We start from the raw sequence: 16409 nt of genomic DNA on the forward strand, positions 1-16409 counted from the left end.
TCTGTAGTTGAGGCCTGGCTCTTTTATTTACTGACTGGATATCCTTGATCAGGTAGAAGCTTTCTGTCCCTCAGTTTCTCCTATGTGATGATGACAATGATAATGATGAAGACCTACTATAATTGTTCTTAAGATTAAGTGAGGTAGTGGCCAAAAGTACTCAGCACAGGTCCTAACACAAAAATAAATACTCAATAAATGTCAGCTCCTCTCATAATTGTTTTGACTCCCAGCTTGTGCCCTTTCCTGCATGCTATCCTGCTCTGCTGGTCATAGAAGAAGCTTCTGAGAATACAGCCTCTCTGGACTGCATCAGATCTGGGGATAAGAACAGCTCTCTGCTATTTCTCAACCTCTCTATTGAGTTTAATATTCAGGGGAGTACATTTCTTGCTCAAGGGAATTGTATTAGTCCATTTCATGCTGCTAATAAAGACATACCCGAGACCGAGTAATTTATGAAGAAAGAGGTTTAATTGACTCACTGTTCTGCATGGCTCGGGAGGCCTCAGGAAACTTACAATCATGTTCTGTGGAAGGAAGCAAACACGTCCTTCCTCACATGGTGGCAGCAAGGAGAAGTGCAGAGTGAAGTGGGTAGTTGGGGAGCCCCTTATAAAACCATCAGATCTTGGGAGAACTATCATGAGAACAACAGGGAGGTAACCGCCCCCATGATTCAATGGCCTCCCACTGGGTTCCTCTCACGACATGTAAGGATTATGGGAACTACAGTTCAAGATGATATTTCGGCAGAGACACAGCCAAACCATATCAGAAATTGTCTCAACATCCTAGGAAGAAAGATGAGTGGGAAGATCAGACATTCTAAGCACCAGCCCCCATCATGATCCCAGCCAAATATCCGATCAAACTGTTGTCCCCTAGTAACATGAATTAATGATTGCAGAGATTAAAGTTCACATTCTAGACTGATTTCCTAAGAAAACAGTTTCATCAGTAAAAATTATATCTTAAGTACACAACCAGAAAACCTTATTTACTTGACCTCACCAGGGAGGAGATACATAGGGGAGTTGTCTAGACAACCAAAATGTACATGTTTTAGGAGCTTAGACTTCAAAGTACTTCTTTTGATTACAGGTTTTTCCAAGCTATATAATACTCCCTGTGCCTTTTAAAACTGATCACAATTAAATTGAAAGGTTTAGTGATGACTGCAGGTGATCGTACAAAAGATCTATGATCACGCAGTGCTGTAATGAAGTGTCTTTCGTGACACTTTAGGCACAGTTGAGGGAGATAGGTTGTTGGCTGTCACCATAAATGCTCTCTATATGTCTATACATGCTTTCTTTGCATCTCCTCTATGATCTGTGCCTTTTGATTTCTTGTATCTGTTTTTTTCTTTGTATAGCTGTCCTCTTTATCTCTTATTCTTAGTTATCACTTATTGTAGTCAGAACCTGCTTATAGCACTCCCATGAAATCCACTTTTGTGAGTGGAGAAGTTATAAAATTATAGTTGCTAAAATTATGCCTTAAAAAGTGTATAGAGACCCCTAGTGAGGCCCAGTCAGCCTTTCCTCTGAGTTAAGTGCATAAACTTCTGATTACTCCTGATTTACAGCTACATTTGAGATGGTTGATGCCCTCAAGAAAGTTAGAAACCAGTTGGGGAGAGAAGACTTATGTTCCTACAAACGAAAAAGGACAAGTATATTTATAATGAAGTGATTAGTCCTGATAGTAAGTGCAATAGGAATTTAGATTAAGTAAAGTCATTAGAGATGGCTTCGTAGAATAAGAGCAACTTACACTAGAACTCAAAGAAATGCTTAGAGTTGTACGTTAACTCATTTATTCATTCGTTTGTTTGTTAATTGAGTGTCTACTATTTGCCAGGATATGTTGTAAGTGCAGAAGATACAATAAATAAGCCAATCAAGGTTTGTGCTTTGATGGAACATGTATTGTAGTAAGGGTAGAAAGATCATAGACAAGAAAATTTTAAAAAGAAATAATAACATTTCAGAGTGAAAACTCCTGGAAAAAAAAGTAAGACAGAAAAGTAGGAAAAAGAATGAGAGACTAGGTGAGTGACAGCATCGGTGGCTACTTTAGAGAAGATGGCTGGGGAAGGCACCTTCTCTAAAGATGAAAGGTAAGATTTCAGCTGAAATTGAATGGTGAGAAGGATCTAGCTCTGGGAAGAACAGAGGGACCTCTGTTCTTCTGCTTACTGGACCAATCTCTGTTTACTGGACCGAGCCCGCCCATCCAGTAAAAGGAACAGAAATGCAAAGGTCTTGAGGCTGGAGCAAACTTAGGGACCAGAGCAAAGACCTCTGAGACAGGAGTCAGGGGAGAGATGTCATCAGAGATGGAGGAAGGGATGGAGCATATGGGAGTTTAGATTTTATTATAAGTGCGACAAGAAGCCAGAGAAGGTTTTTTTAAGTGGGGAGTGATATGAACCAACTATTTTTTAAAAGGCCATCTAGCTGCTATGGGAGGAGGAAGTGAAGGTGGGGGCAAGAGTGGAGATGAGAGTAAAAACAGGCAAAAAACATTCCACACAGGCATCATAAAATAAAAAAGCATAGGATGCCAGGTGCAGTGACTCACCCCTGTAATCCCAGCACTTTGCGAGGCCAAGGCGAGTGGATCACCTGAGGTCAGGAGTTTGAGACCAGCCTGGCCAACATGGTGAAACCCTGTCTCTACTAAAAATACAAAAATTAGCTGAGTGTGGTGGCAGGTGCCTGTAATCCCAGCTACTAGGGAGGCTGAGGCAGGAGAATCGCTTGAACCCACTGTGTCTGGAATTGGTGGGTTCTTGGTCTGGCTGACTTCAAGAATGAAGCAGTGGACGCTCGCGGTGAGTGTTACAGTTCTTAAAGATGGTGTGGCTGGAGTTTGTTCCTTCAGACGTTTAGATGTGTCTGGAGCTTCTTCCTTCTGGTGGGTTCGTGGTCTTGCTGACAGGAGTGAAGCTGCAGACCTTGGAGGTGTTACAGATCTTAAAGGCGGCAGGTCTGGAGTTGTTAGTTTTTCCTGGTGGGTTTGTGGTCTCGCTGGCTTCAGGAGTGAAGCTGCAGACCTTCACAGTGAGTGTTACAGCTCATAAAGGCAGTGTAGACTCAAAGAGTGAGCAGCAGCAAGATTTATTGCAAAGAGCAAAAGAACAAAGCTTCCACAGTGTGGAAGGGAACCCAAGCGGGTTGCCACTAATTGGCTTGGGCAGCCTGCTTTTATTTCCTTATCTGACCTCACCCACATCCTGCTGATTGATCCATTTTACAGAGAGCTGATTGGTCCATTTTACAAAGAGCTGATTGGTCCGTTTTATAGTGCCTGAGCTAGACATAAAAGTTCTCCAAGTCCACACTAGTTTAACTAGATACAGAGTACTGATTGGTGTATTTACAAACCTTGAGCTAGATACAGGGTGCTGATTGGTGTATTCACAATCCTTTGGCTAGACATAGAGTGCTAGACAGAAAACTTCTGGAAGTCCCCACTAGGTTAGCTAGATACAGAGTACTGATTGGTGTCTTTACAAACCCTGAGCTAGACAGAGTGCTGACTGGTGCGTTTACTATCCCTTAGCTAGACATAAAGGTTCTCCAAGTCCCCACCAGACTCAGGAGCCTAGCTGGCTTCACCTAGTGGATCCTGCACTGGGGCTGCAGGTGGAGCTGCCTGCCAGTTCTGAGCTGCACCAGCACTCCTCAGCCCCTAGGCCGTTGATGGGACCCAGCGCCTCGGAGCAGGGGGCGGTGCTCGGAGGGGAGGCTCAAGCCGCTCAGGCGGCTTGGGAGCCCACCGTGGGGGGGCGGGTGGGGGTTTCGGACATGGCGGGCTGGTCCCGAGCCCTGCCGGGCTGGGAGGCAGCTGAGGCCCCGCGAGAACTTGAGCACGGTGCATTGGGGGACCCGGCGCACCCTCTGCAGCTGCTGGCCCGGGTGCTAAGCCCCTCACTGCCTGGGCCGGCAGACCCGGCCAGCCTCTCCAAGTGCTGGGCCCGCCCAGCCGAGCCCGCCCACCGTGAACTCTCGCTGGCCCAGTTCCCGCCTGTGCCTCTCCCTCCATACCTCCCCACAAGCAGAGGCAGCCGGCTCTGGCCTCAGGCAGCCCAGAAAGGGGCTCCTAAAGTGCAGTGGAGGGCTGAAGGGCTCCTCAAGCGCCACCGGAGTGGACGCTGAGGCCGAGGAGGCCCCGAGAGCAAGGGCTGCTAGCACGTTGTCACCTCTCACCAGGACATGGAGGTTGCAGTGAGCAGGAGTCGCACACACCATCGCATTCCAGCCTGGATGACAGAGTAAGACTGTGTCTCAAAAACCAAAGCATACGACGCAAGGCATGCCTGTGGTAGGGAGATAGTGTGACTAGGAGGAGGGGATTGATGAAGGACATAAAGTTGGAGGTAGAGGCATAATAAATGTGTGGAATTTTAGAATGGAACCTATTATATACAGAATAAGCTTATGTAGCTCGGAAGTCTAGTTCTCTGTTTGTCCTTCTGCACCAGAGCTTAGTGTTGAAATAAACATCATTAGTTCCAAAGCTTCATTCCCTCTGAAAGTTCACATTAAAAAACAGCAGTGCAGCCAGGTCCCGATTTCAAAATGGCTAGTACTTAACATCTACTGCTGCGTGCCTTTTGTGTATTTGGGGCTTTGGAAGACTAATGTTCCAGCCGGGTGTTTAGAACATACTTGAATCTGCCTCTCCCTCAGTAAGAGGAAGCTGACATTTATTGAGTTAACATTTTAGGCACAGCATAGGCCTAACTGCTTATGTGTATTACCTTAATTAATTTTTTGTTGTTGTTTTGAGTTGGAGTTTCACTCTTGTCATCCAGTCTGGAGTGCAGTGGCGCAATCTCGGCTCACTGCAACATCCGCCTCCAGGGTTCAAGCAATTCTCCTGCCTCAGCCTCCCGAGTAGCTGGGATTACAGGTGCCCACCACCACGACAGGCTAATTTTTGTATTTTTAGTAGAGGGTTAGGGTTTTCAGTAGAGGGTTTACTTCAGGGTTTCACCATGTTGGCCAGGCTGGTCTTGAACTCCTGACCTCAGGTGATCTGCCTGCCTCGCCCTCCCAAAGTGCTGGGATTACAGGTGTGAACCACCTCACCTGGCCTACCTTATTTAATTTTTACATCTATTTTTATCCCAATTTTGCTGATGGGGAGACAGGAACAGGTTGGCAGATTAGCCTGTTCAAGATGACAGATGATGACAAGTGGTGCCAGAATTTGAACCCAGGCAGTTCGACTTTTGAGTCTACGCTACAAAGTATTCTATCACCCTACAGCTTCACTGGCTGATGTCATGTTCCTGCAAGAATCTTTAGGGATGCAAATGTGGCTGAAGTATGCAGCATATCGCAGAGGCATTGATGATCCACCTACTCAGTGCTTCCTGAAAGGACTTACCCTTCTGCCTTTTTGCGTTGTTGTTAAACAGCTACTATAATCTATTCCAGCCTAAAAGTGGTTGCTTCTTTGATCTCTGGATAGTAGATGTGCATTAGGCTTATTCCAAAAAGAATAAAGTAGGACAAGCTTTCTGTGTCCTGTGAACAAAGGATTTGGTGGAATCAGGGTTGGTAAATTTTCATTTCATGTATTTGTTAGGCCTGCCAGATATCAGCCCAAAACTAAAGTAATCATCCTTGCAGCTTCTACATGCTTCTCAACAAAGATTTAATAGCCTCATGCATACGGAACGTTCATATTGCAAAGACTTCATTACTTTCAGTATGTACACTGTGAGATAGGGTGATAAATCATTTAACCCAAACTTTACTAATCAGAATAAATGTACAGAAGTCATGTTGTGATAGCTTATGTTTTCTCAGTAATTCCTGAAGTTTGGTAAGCTTCACTGGGCTTCCAAGTCATTAGTGAGAATTACAGATTTTCTTCAACTCTCTGCTACTGCCCCCTCTACACTGTGGCTGCTATTCCTGTCATGTGCTGCCCTGGGAAAAGCATTTCTAGGGGCATGCAATTTCATAGTAACTTCTGCTTCTTTCAGAGAGACTAGATTGTATATGAATAAGGCCAAAAGCCTTAACTCACCAAAGTGTAGATGAGGGAAGAATAATGAACTGTGTTCATCTGTAATTCTCAAGATTAATTGCTTGATTATTTCAGTAAAAGATTTTTGCTTTTTATTAAAGCCCTATGAAATAAAATTATGCCTTGATTTCAGCAAGGTACTGGAATTTCTCAAGTTCCACATGTCTGACAAATTTGATTTCATTTTGATTTCAAAATTTAGATTTCATTCCGATCATTAGATATTTGGCTTTATGTCTTTATTTGTCTTCTGTCAGAGTCCTCACTTGGGTGTACTTCTGTGCCATTTATTTCTTTATGCTTCCATGTCTTGCTTCATCTTTGGATTGTCACAACACTTAACATCAGGCTTTGTGCAGAGTGGGTGTCTATTACATGTTTGTGAAGTTGAACAGCTGTAAACAGATCACCAGATTGCTCTTAAGTAACTAGCATTGGAAATATAATACCGAAAACCAAGAAAGAACAACAACATGTGCTTTTAAAATGCATTCTTCTTTTCTGACTTTTAGCCATTCCAGGATCTCTGTTTGCACTGGGACTGGATTCTTATGTTCTGGACCCTGAAAACAAACTGGGATGCATATTTTGTCTTTCCCTTCATGCTCAGTGTAAAATTCCCTCCCAACTACTTATATTCAAAATACTGTAATGTGCATCATCATTTTCCTGTGAAGCGGGCACCAACACAGCTTTCATTTGCACTGAAATGGATGTCACATGCATATTTTTGAGGTCCTCGTCAACATTTGTATGTGTTCAAGGGTTCCGTTTTCTTTCATGAGTGCCCATCAGCTATGCTAATGAGTTTTCTGTATTACCAAACAGGAGGGAACTTTTTGAGAGTTTATCTCCCATAGTAATACTGCTGAGCAGATATCAAAACATGCAAAAAGTGCTTTGTAAAAAGGCAGATGCTAATATATATGGACCAGTTTGCTGAATAGAGATTATTTTCTTCTTTTTAATTATGACTCAGTAGTCAGGGAATATGGAATAACCTTATAAACTTAATTATATTTAATTAGTTCTTACTACCTTCTACATCTACAGTAGTAGGCTGTGAATTGTGAGGAAATAAATGACACAAGAATTATCTTTTCTGCAGGTGATTAGTCTATAATCCTCCCTGGGTAGTCTCCAGTCTCACAGATTATCCCCTAGGCCAACTCATGCTGTCTTGCATGACCACATTACTCTTCCAAATACAGAATTTCCTTCCTCTCCTTAAACTAGATATAGGTATTTTGGTACTCACTGCTTTTAGTAATTGACCCCAATGTCTATACACATCCTGTGTCACCTTACTCTGTCTATACCCATCCTGTATCACTTTGCCCTACTCCCAACAGCAGCTTTGGCTTCCAAGAGGGCTGATCTTTGCTCCTCTGAGCCCCTTCCTGGCATGGCACAGCTACATCTCAGCCCAACCAAGGAAGGAGTGATGTTTGGTAATGGTTGGAGCAAAGAATTCAAGATCAGGCAGGTCCAGGTTCATCTGTGGGCTCTGCTAGACATTAGCTGAGTGCCCATGAACAAATTACTTAACCATTTTGAGTTATGTTTCCTCATCTGTAAATGTAATGCCTTCTGCATGATGCTTATGAAGATGAAAACAAGGTATGTACAGGAAGCACTAGGTAGTGCCTGGCCTAGGATAGGTGCTGTTCTTAGTGTATAAAGCTAAAACAGATTTGTGTCCTGGTGAAGCCTTCCCCAGTACCTCCAGCATCATTACTGTGTCCTTCCTCCTGCACTTAGAATCTCAGTCATAGACTTCCTACAAGGCAGGAGCGTGGATTACATCTTCTTTTGAATTCCTACACAACACCTACTCTGACAGACAAGAAGGACTTGACAAATCCTTATTGTCTCTTGTGCAAATGTCAAAACATCCTTCCCTCTTATCACTGAGGCTGTAAATGGGCAGCACATGTGTCAGAGGAGGCCATGATGGAGCCTCACTCTGGATGATGATCCTTCTCTCACTTCCAGGTGGGCTGCAGAGTGATGGGGCCAATGGGCATTTATCCCATAGGTACCCACTCTAACTCAGCCATGAGCATAGAAGAACAGTGATGAGCAAGACAGGCATGACCTCTGCCCTGGGACAAGTAATTATCTGGTGGGGAAAAGGTCCTTATATAAGCATACACATTAGTATATAATGGGGAAAACAAGGGGCTTCCATAAGGAAGATTTAAGGAGAGAGGGGACTAATACGGTTTGGAAATTCAGAGAAGTTTCCTCTGAGAGGGATAAATGGAATAATAATAGTTAAAATCACTTAGGTCACTTACAGATTACTTTGTGTACTCTTACAGATATCACAAAATTAAACCTCAAGATAACGCAATAAAAAGCTATGATTGTCTCTCTCTCTCTTTTTTTTTTTTTAACAAATGAGAAGATTTGGGGAGAGTAGTTCTTCCCCAAGTCAATCCCTATTTATTGGCAGAGCCTGGTCTGCTGCCAAAAGTGTCCCCAGTCTTTTGCCCCTGGTTCAGTGATGGATGTGTAATACTCCTGGCGAGGGCCCCTTTGCCAGATTGCTTGCAAGCATCTGACTTCAGAATGGGTGACCAGTCAGAAAAAATGTGATTGAATGTGGCAGACAGCAAATTCAGTGAGCACAGAATGTCATCCTTTAATCGAAAACTCATGTTGTCTCCTCATTTGCAAGCTGAGTGAGTTAGGGTATTATAAAACTTTGGTGTTTTTCCCTCATTAGACTGTCAACAATTGGTGACTGAGCCCTAGTCCTTGACTCCCTCCTGGTTTATGTTATACTTATTTCTGTAAAGTCAGGAAAGCATTCCAGTGTTTTCACCATCAAACTAGATATGCAGTTTCTGTTACGGCAGTGTTTGTGCCTAATGCTTCTGTCCCAGGAGTTTACTAATGGGGTTTTACTTTTAAAAAATTACTGGGGAGAAAATTCTATTGTCATTTGTAAGGAAGCCACATCATCCCTACCAGGTTGTTGGTTTGCAAGCATCCCTCCTTCTGCCTGGAGGAGAATGCAGCATGTATGACCTTCTAGGAGAATAGAGACTTAGCCAGGTTAGAGAGCTGGCACCCTTTAGACAGTACCTGGGCTTTGCCTGCAGCTCAGGCATGCAGGAGAGGTGCGCTGCTTTGGGGCTGCTTCTGCTCTCCCATCTTGTCTTTCCAGCTCACCGATGAGCAAATGTCTCCACTTGCTGAAGATGATAATAGCAATGATAAAAGCACTCTCATTTGTTGAGTGCTGTCTCGGTGTCAGTCATTCTGCTATTTTTTTTTATGTGCGTGGTTTCATTTAATCCTCACTACTGTTTCCTGAGGTTGCTATAATTAAATCACATCTTAGAATTCAGGAATCTGAGACTCAAAATGGCCGACTGATTTGTTCGAGGCACAAAATCAGTAAACTGTGGAACTAGCACTCAAAGCTGGTTCTGTCAAAATCACAAGCCTGTTTCTTAACTATTTTGTATAGGCTTTGGAGTAGATGGGGGTGGGAAGTGCCCACACCTCACTTTGATTTCTTATCATCTGACCCACTATGGGTCCCCTGCCCAAGACAGTGAAGGTGGCTGGGGGGCAATGGTCATTATCATGACTCTGACACTTGGAGAGATTTCGGAGGAGCATTAGTGCCTCCCTACATCTTCATCTTCTCTGTTCCACGCCACCTCACCATTAGCCATGAATAGGTATCACTAACCATCACAACCCATGGACGTCCGTAGTGTTCACCTAAATAGTCTATCCTAATGTTTGTACCCTTGGTTGAAAGATTTCAGTTGGAAAACCATTCATATTTTGGTAGATTTGAATTTTCTGTGATGCTTTGAAATTTTTATTGGTGATCAGTGAAAATACTCACTGGAATTTACCTTATGATATGATTTCCCTTGCAGCCTCTCACCAGTTCAGGCATCACCCTGATCGGTAAAGTAGCCTGGCTTCTGACAGAGGAGACTAAGAAAGGGGGGTTGAGGGCAATGACTTGCCCAAAATCATGCAGTTAGTGGACTTCATCTGTAATCCATCTGAGTAAAGAAACAAGACAGCAATTACATTGATTTTTTTTTTAATGAACTAGAGAAATTTTAATATAGCATTTGGTTAATAACAGAATATTTTGTCTTCTGAGAGGACTTTATCTGCCTTCCCCCACTGTTTCAAACTAGCTTTAAAGCAAATGTTTAGTAGTTTCTTGCATGTATGAAGGGATAATTATTGTTTTGCTGTTCAGTTGTAAAACAAACCAACCAAGTAGAACTATATTTTAAACATGTATTTCATAGTAGGATAAACAATTCAAATGCTGAGCATCCTTATGAATACCATGTAATTAAAATGGTACCCATATTTTATGTGCTATATGATATTATAATCTGTTCTTTCCACATGAGTCACATTATTTAGTCATAAAATTGTTACCAATTTCTCATTTACCTTTAAAATGGAAAAGGCAGCACTTTACTTTTCTTGCTGATTAATGTTGAGGCCAGTTTTCTATATACCTTTAATATTACCACTTTCCCCTTTCTATAACCCTTTCCAATTTCCTTTGTCCTGATAAGACTTTGACGTGGCATCTATCATATCTACCTAAATTTCCTTAGATTTGTGGTCAAGTAAATAGAGTACCTTCCATTTCTTGAACTTTTTTTTAATCTTAAAATGAAATACTACAAATACCATGACATCCAACACTGTGGTGGAGGGTTTAAGTATGTTCAGGAAATTAAAAGCTAGGATCCCTGCAGGAACCATAAGATTATGATACATGGATAAGTGTAACAAATTTCACATATATCTGAAAGAGCTGAGTCATCACTGCCTTTTTGCTGTGAACAAATATCAATTCTCTAACCTTAGAATCTTCAAACATTAATTTAATGCATTTTATTTCCATTTCTAGTGAGTTGTTTGAGGCAATATTACACACATGAGTTCTGATGGGTTTTATGTTACCAGGATATTGATACTTGTTAATGCTCAGTTAATTTACTTTTCATTTTCAACTCCTTATGGAATGATATGCTGTTAGTTGTTACTTTTCAGCCTTGTGTTCACGCTTTCATATTGCAATTACTCGGTTTTTAATAGAAAACTAAATGGAAAAAACCTGCTTGGGTGTGAAATATGTGAGTTTGCAGGTTATATATTTTCTGCTTGTTTCTTCTTCTTGCTTTATACTCCAGAATTTCTTCAGCTACTCTTTCTCAACTGCACAGTGAAACAGGATACAGCTTTTAGAATGGGCTGGCTGATTGTATAGTAGTATTCCTGGGTAATTATGCCTATGCAAATCACAGAACTGATAAAAACCTAATAAATAGTGAGATAATATTCTCCATGAAAATATAGTCCTGAATTCAGCAATAATAATAATAATAATACTCGCATGCAACACAGCAATATTCCACTGCAGCCATCATTGCCTAGGGAACAGCATGTCTGTCTGGAAGGGTGGAAGGAACTTCAAGGAGTCAGCCAGGGAACATTGAGAACCTCTTTTTGCGGGGGCCTGCTGGGAAGACTTAGTAAGCATACTGGTGCCATGGCTAGGCTTCTGGAGGCTACAGTATCATGGCACAGAGCAAGAAAGAGAGAACCTATAGATAAACAGGAGTCTTTCTCAGAGATACTCCCGAATTTTGCATTTCTGTGGCCATGGTTTATGAATGCTGCTGTTTATGAATGCAGCTGTTTTGCTCTTTATATGAATTTTGTGTATTGTACTCTTGAGCATTTACAAAGCAAAGAGGTGATTTCTTTTTTACTGATATTTATTCATGATTGCTGAATAATTAACTGTGGGTGGTTCAGTCGTCAGAACTCTAGTGAACGATGGACGCTTTTGCTCCATTGTGTCTCTGTGCCACTTCTGTAGCAGAAGCAAACTTTTAAGTCATTCCTTGATAATAGCAAAGTGCTTACAGAGGCTCAAAATGGGGGAGGGGAGTCTCTGACTAGTATTTAGTATGAATGTGGGTTAAAACCTGTTTGGAATTTGCAAGTGGCTGTATCTATTTTTTTGGTGTCTTTGACAGTGTGTGTATATTTGATGTAATGCACATTAGTTTGCATGTTAACCTATGTTTTAAATGTGTACTATACAAATCCCTGGTGGAATTTGAATTTGGATTTAGCTTTTGAATTTATGAAAAACAAGCATACCAAAAGCTCATTATAGCTTGGGTGTTGTCTAAGCTGAATTAAGTGCTCAACAAAACAATGTATTTTGGTATCAAAGCAAGTTTTGCAATTAAAAGTAACCTAAAGATCAAATATGAAAGTGAAAACCAACAACTATCAACCTGCAAATAAGACTTTTCATCTTGTGAATAAGAGAGTAAACTAGAAGGATATACTATGTTTGTGTGTGTGTGTCTATGATTTAAGCATATCATTTCTTATTGATGTAGTTTCAGTTATACTCTACAAATAGGCTTGGAAGCTGTATCCTATGTTATCACTTTGTGGAGTTCAGACATTGGATAATTTACATAAAACTACTTGAAATAGGCAGACTAAAGCTATTTTTTTGTTAGTAAATAAAATTAAGATTTATTTATTAAGTTTGAAACTTCATCAATAATTCTAGAAATAAATTCCCGTTCAGGCTTCTCATTTTTGTACATTGATACTGCACAAAGCATTTTTAAGCAGATTCCTTTTGAGTTTTTTTCTTCATAATACAAACTTAAGTAAGTCGATATTATGTGAAAATTTAAGGTAATTTAATTTTGATTGAGGTGACATTTACTAGTACATTTGTAAAAGGGATTTGCTGAATTAAATGATTAAATTAAATTAGCAATAAAATTCACATGAGAAGGGGTATTTCAGTTACCCTTGCAGAAAATTTTTATTGAGCATCTAGCCGATATGTAGCTTTTTGTCATACACAAATTTTTCTTAAGGACGTTTATTTCTTTTAAAATTTTTTAGACACAACCAGGACTTTGTCAACTAATTCTAATAAATTCTACACAGGCCTTCAAACAGGTTTGTGTTTTATCTGAAAATGCTTTGGTAATGTTTATTTATGTTGTAATACTCATTTTTAAAGTATTAAGCTGCACTCCTTAAAAACTGTCTTTAAGTTGAATCAGTTGACCAGTATTTAGGCCCAACTTCCTTTTTTAGACTTTCGAGTGTTGTTTTTCACTTTTTCCTTCTAAGTTACAGGCTTCAGATATCCCATCTTTTACCTTTAAAAACTCAGTTTAAGCCTCTTGTCCTCAGGGGAGCTTTCTCTGGCATCTCAGATCAGCTTGGGTTCGTTTTTATATAATCCCAAAGAATCTTCCATTTCTTTTTTGCACTTATCATAATTGAAATGATATAGTTCAAATATTTCTTTAGTGTTTTCTTTCCCTCACTCCTACAAGCTTCACAGAACAAAGACCATGTTCATCCTGCTTACTTACAGTGACTGGCACACAGTAGGCACTTTGACATTTGTGGAAGGGATAATTGAATGTGTAAAGACTGCAGCAGGCTGAATCCTCTGCCGTCTCCTGTAAGATGTTCTTGTCTGAACACATTTAGTGTTTATAGGAGAATATCCCCAAGCCCAAGATTAAGGACGAATTAAACCAAGTTTCTTTCTTTGACTTTGAATCTTTCATTTGTCCTGTTCTGCTGGCCATATTATTGCCTCTGATCTTCAAAAACATTTTTCCCTAGTTCAGGGAAAAATTAGTAAACAGCCATACAAGAAGATTATTATTAAGTGACTATCCTCTTTCTATTTATTTATTTTTTTAAGAGACAGAGTCTCACTCTGTCACCCAGACTGGAGTGCAGTGACACAATCATAGCTCACTTTAGCCTTGACCTCCTGGGCTCAAGTGATCCTCCATCTTCAGCCTCTGGAGTCCCTGGGACCACATCACCATGCCTGGTTAATTTCTTTTTTTCTTACAGAGACAGGGTCTCGCGATGTCACCCAAGCTGATCTCAAACTACTGAGCTCAAGCTCCTCCTTCCTCTCACTCGTCCTTCCAAATTATTGAGATTGCAGGCATAAGCCACTGTGCCCAGCCTTTTTTGAAACAGGCTTTTGCTCTGTCTCCCAGGGTGGACGATAGTGGTGTGACCTTGACTCACTGCAACCTCCACCTCCCGGGTTCAAGCAATTCTTGTGCCTCAGCATCCCAAGTTGGTGAGACTACAGGCCAAGCTAACTTTTGTATTTTTAGTAGAGACAGGGTTTCACCATGTTAGCCAGGCTGGTCTCGAACTCCTGGCCTTAAGGGATCCATCTGCTTTAGACTCCCAAAGTGCTGGGATTGCAGGCGTGAACCACTGTACCCCACCCCACCCTTCTATTTCTTGATATACTCCAGTGGTATAGGAATAATAGGGGGAGGGAGGAAATAAAATTGCAGTGATTTCAGTGGAGGTTATTCTGAAAATATTCTAAAAAGGCCAAAAAGGCCGGACATCTGTACACCTTATAAGAAAGAAGAATGGAGAAGTTGATACTGTGGAAGAAAACTTGACAAGCACATTCGCTCTCACTGCATACCCCTTTAGTAAGTTTCTTAACTTTTTTGTGCTTCAGTTTCTTGACCTTCCAAATGAGGGGAGAATGTAGGACCTACCTAACAGCAACCCCATTAGGATTAAAAGAGACAATAAGACAATACATAAATAGTGCTTAATTAATGTAGTACTAGGCACATTGGGAACATTTAATAACTATTTTATTGTCTTCCTGTGTTCAGAATTAACACAGGGTGATAGCATCTCTGTGTTTTTCTTTCCTTGTTTTACTTGTAATAGTGTTTTTCCATACAAAGCCTTTTCAGTTTCATACTACACATTTTGTCTCTTTGTCCCAGAATAGCTACAGAAATGACAATTGGTTACTTATCTCTCCACCTCACCCCTGTGAAAATCCCGCACTTTGCAAACTGGCTCAGGGCCCATGCCCAATAATGAGAATGACAAGAAATCATTTGATCAGTTTTGCTGGTAGATTTTTTTTCTCAATTAGAAGAATAAGAGAAAGTTGGAGAATATAGCAGGACTTAGAATGCTGGTTCATTGGGGAATATAGATACAGCAGAGTAAGAAAAATTAAGAAATAAGAGCTGGGACTTCTTTATCTGAATAAAACCAGGATTTCTATGCAATTCAATCAGAAGACCATTGTTTAATATGTGGGGAATTGAGTTGATAAAGATTGATTGAATAGAAATAACACAAGTTGTGGTGGAGAAAAGTGATGGTGTTCTCTTTGCTGGAGCCACCCCTTGCTCACTTAAATTCTAGTGTGGGGACAATTTATACTGTACTGCAACATATAATTAAATAAAATACGTCTGAAGGAAGTGCTGTGTGAAGTTTGCAGGTGGGAGCGATGGCAGTGGATGGAGGAATCAGGAGAAGCTTCCTGAAAGATAGTGGCATTCAGGATGGATCCGGAAGGATGGATGCAGTTTTGACAGGTGGAGGTAGAACCCTGAAAGGATACTTCAGGCACAGGGAATGGGGTGAGCAAGGGCACAAGGGTGGGAAGATGTGTGGGAAATGGTGATAACTAATTCAGTATGCATGTGTACTATGCCGGTGTTTGGAGGAAAAGACTGAGTAATGCGGTTTGATAGGTAGGATGGGATTGTAGAATAAACCTTCCTTACCTACCACACTGAAAGTATCTCCTAAATTTGGAATCACTTAAGTTCTTTAAAACCTTGGATCCTAAGATCAGAGTTTCCTGCAGATCATGTTCAAGTATTCAGTGGGCTCCACATGTGCAGCTTTTTCATTCTGTCCATCCTAATATTGTTTAGAATAATGCCTCTTTCCCTCCTTTGGTCAGGAAGACTTTGGAACTCACCAGATGAGGCTATTCACAGGTGTGACTTCTAGGCTCTTGATTCTCCTCATTTGTAGAATTACAAATCACTCTACCTTCTATTTAGGACTTAGGAAAAATAGAGTTCATTTTAAAATGTCAATTTTGAGAATGAGACTATGGAGTTCAAAAGTGGTTAATTACTTTTTTAAAAAGCTAAGTTTAGAAATAACAAAATTAGCCTCTAACCCAACTCTGGATTAATTTAAAAGTGATGAGAATGAAAACTTGTGCTGATGCTTGTTATAATCACTATTTTTCAGTATTTACTTTTTAAAATCACATGAGCATGTATGTATGCATATTTAATTACCCACCAACTCTCTTCTGTCTTTATTCCTCTGGGATTACTCTCCAAACCCCATCTTGTAGCCTCTGTTTTGGAGCTGGCCTGGGAAAATGGGACATCTGAATCCCTAAGAGCTCTCCTCATCAGGGTATCAGACAACTGTACTGGGAACTGATCATTGGTGTTTGGGGAGTA

At 40.9% G+C, this 16409-nt stretch overlaps 2 protein-coding genes across 2 annotated transcripts in view; both read left to right on the forward strand.

Moving 5' to 3' along the window:
- The window catches only part of FAT3 (FAT atypical cadherin 3), a 687549-nt gene that overhangs the window by 385043 nt on the left and 286097 nt on the right, over window positions 1-16409 (forward strand). The window lies entirely within an intron of this gene.
- The window catches only part of CEP295 (centrosomal protein 295), a 1096927-nt gene continuing 1090154 nt past the window's right edge, over window positions 9637-16409 (forward strand). Inside the window, exon 1 of the mRNA XM_050758898.1 lies at window positions 9637-9640. The gene's annotated coding sequence lies outside the window, so the exon portion shown is untranslated. The remainder of the gene's footprint in view (window positions 9641-16409) is intronic.

The sequence above is a fragment of the Macaca thibetana genome, chromosome 14 (assembly GCF_024542745.1).
Source record: "Macaca thibetana thibetana isolate TM-01 chromosome 14, ASM2454274v1, whole genome shotgun sequence".
Taxonomy (NCBI): domain Eukaryota; kingdom Metazoa; phylum Chordata; class Mammalia; order Primates; family Cercopithecidae; genus Macaca; species Macaca thibetana.